This window comes from Echinops telfairi, unplaced genomic scaffold, assembly GCF_000313985.2.
Source record: "Echinops telfairi isolate 266 unplaced genomic scaffold, ASM31398v2 ScPeMD7_5868;HRSCAF=6743_0, whole genome shotgun sequence".
NCBI classification, from domain to species: Eukaryota; Metazoa; Chordata; class Mammalia; order Afrosoricida; family Tenrecidae; genus Echinops; species Echinops telfairi.
The window spans coordinates 18550198-18553390 of NW_022109767.1; positions in this window are offsets into that span (position 1 = coordinate 18550198).

Consider the following 3193-nt stretch of genomic DNA (forward strand, 5'->3'; position numbering starts at 1 on the left):
TAACAGAATGGGGAAATTATCAAACAATATAATGACTGTCACAAACTAAAACTTTTCTGAAGATAATTCAATAATGGTTGTAGCAATACATTGGCAGGGAGCTGTCAGAAATTCAAGCTAGCTTAAGAGGAGGAAGTGGTACCAGAGATACCGTTGTTGACTTCAGGTGGATATTGGCTGAAAGGAGAGAATGCGAGAAAGAAATTTGCTATGTTTTATTAACTATGGAAAGACATACACCCATACGGATTGTAACAATATGGATACCAATGAGAACAAGGAGAATTCCAGGACATTTCACTGTGCTTATATGGAACATGTATGTGGATCAAGATGCAGTTGTTGAAACAGGACAAGTGAATATTGCATGGTTTAAAATCAGGAAAAGTGTGTGCTTTGGGGCTAAGGGGAGAGGGGTTCCCCACAAATCATCACAGGTCCGGTAGGCACAATTGTTCAGCGATAATAAGTAGAGATTATAGTAAAGTCATAGAGAGCATGAGAGTTAAAGGATGGAGTCAAGTAATGGAGTCAGACGCAATTCATGGTAGCGTTGCTCACCTCAGCCCCGTCTGATGATCCTCATGGGGGGAACCCAGCCACGAGAGCAGAAACAGCCTCGGGGACCTAGAACCGGGGAGCCTCTCCTAGCCTGAGAGCCAGAGAGGGCTCCGGGAAGCCAGGACCGGGGAGACCTTCCCCGGCTCCGGAGAGAGCTTTTCCTCTATTGCTCACTAATCGTTATATCACTTTAGGGGGAAATGATTACAGAATCACATGTCACAGGAAGGGGCAGTACAACAGGCATACACATTGTAGGAAGGGGATCTATGATAGGCATAAGTGTAACAGGAAGGGGATGAGCTAGGGGTGTGCCCGTAGGAATGGGATGGTCTAGAGGTACATATGACAAGATGGGCAGACCCTTGATTCATGATGTCAGCCTAATCTTGGTCATCCTTGGGTGGGTTTGACCTCTCTGGTGTCTCGTACAAGGAAACAGACAACTACTATCCTTATCAGAAGGGAGTGGGCCCTACTTGTTGTGGGATAAACAGTGGCATCTGCTTTGTCTAGACAGCTGATAAGTCTCAGGGAGAATGACCCCCAATCCACTCCTGATGACCTCCAAGTGTATAGTCATTCTCAAGCAGCTGAGTCTGGCATATATTTGGGGGGAGACAACTTGGGAGAAATCCTCTGTTTCCCACAGTGTGCTATGGTTGTATTCATTCATCAAATGTAGCCAAACTGTATGCTGAGCAGATAATCTAAGAAACTATATGAAGAAGAACACAGTGTTGGCATTATTAACAATCTTTAATATGGAGACAATACAACCTTGCTTGCTGAAAGCAAGGAGGATTAAAAGCACTTGCTAATGAAATCAAGGATATTAAAGGAAACCAAAATCCTCACAACGGAACCAATAAAAAATATGACTGAAAAACAAACAAACGAAACCATGGAAAAGGTTCAAATTGTCAAGGTCTTTATCTCTCTTGTATCTGCAACTGGTGCTCATGGAAGCAGCAGGCAAGAAATTGAAGAATGTATTGCATTCAGTAACATTGTTACCTGTAAGACTTCCTTTACATGTCCCTGAGGACTAAAGTGTGCCTGACCCAAGGCATAGAATTCTCAATCATCATATACATGTTATGCTGACTTAACTATGTCTAATATTTTAGTTCTCTCTTTTATAATTGTGGAAGAGAGTTAGTCAGCCAAGTGACTGGAAAAGATCCATATTTGTGCCCATTCCAAAGAAAGGTGACCCTACAGATAGCTCAACTATGAAATGATATTATTGATACCAAACACAAGGATAGTTTGCTTAAGATCATCCAACAATGATTGCAGCAGTACATTGACTGACCTGCCAGAAGTTCAGGCCAGATTCAGAAGAGGACATGATGGGGATACCATTGCTTATGTCAGATGGGTATTGGCTCAAAGCAGAGCCAATACCCATCAAAGCAGAAAGATGTTTATTTGTGTGTTATTGACTATGTAAAGGCATTAGACTGTGTGGTTCAAAATCAACTGTGTATAACTTGAGAAGGATGGGAATTCCACAACACTTCATTGTGCTCATGAGGAACTTGTACATGAATTAAGAGGTAGTTTTGTGAATAGAACAAAGGACTACTGCATCGTTTAACATTAGGAAAGTTGTGAGTCCGGGTTATATCCTCTCACCAGACTTGTTTGATCTCTATGCTGAACAAATCATCCGAGAAGCTGGATTGTATGAATGAGTGTGGCACCAGGACAGGAAGAAGGCTTCTCAACACCCTGCGATCTGCAGAGGACCCAACCTTACTGGAAGTGAGGAGGACTTGAAGCGCTCGCTGTTGCCATCCAAGTATCGCTGCCTCCAGAATGGATTACAACTCACTGCAAAGGAAACCAAAATCCTCACAACTGGACCACGAGGTAACATCCTGGTAAATGGAGGAAAAGCTGGCGTTGTCAAGGATTTTGTCTTATTTGGACCCACAACCAATGCTCATGGAAGTAGTATCAAGAGATAAAAAACTATGTGTTATTAGGTATATCTGCTGCACAAGACTTCTTCAGGATATTAAAGAACAAAGTTACTACTCTGAGGATTAAGATGCCCCTAACCGAAAACCTTGGTATTCTCCACTGCATCCTGGAAAAAGGAAAACGGTAGAAGAATAGGTGCATTTGAAGTTTGGCACCGGAGAAGAATGAGGCAAGTACCATGGACTGCTAAAAGGGTAAACCAATATGTGTTCGGAGAAGTAAGGCCAGAGTGCTCCTTAGAGGCAAGGATGGCAAGACTTACACACTTTGGACATATTGTCAGGAGAGCCCAGTCCTGGAGAAGGACATCATACTTAGTAAAGTGGACAGGCAGTGAAGAAGAGGAAGCCCATCGTTGAGATGGATTGACACAATGGCTGTCTGAACGGGCTCTGGCAAAGGAACAATTGTGAGGATCTGCAAGACCATGCAGTGTTTGTTCTGTTGTGCAGAGGGGCATTCTGGGTCAGAGCCCATTTAATGGCACCTAACAATAACAACAACAATTTCTAATATCTACTGCAATAGCTACACAGAAACTCACAGACAAACTTAAAGGATTGATTGATAATGTTAACAAGTTGTAATACCAATGAGAAATGTTCAGAGTAGTTGTTTACAAGAATATGTTAAACAGTTC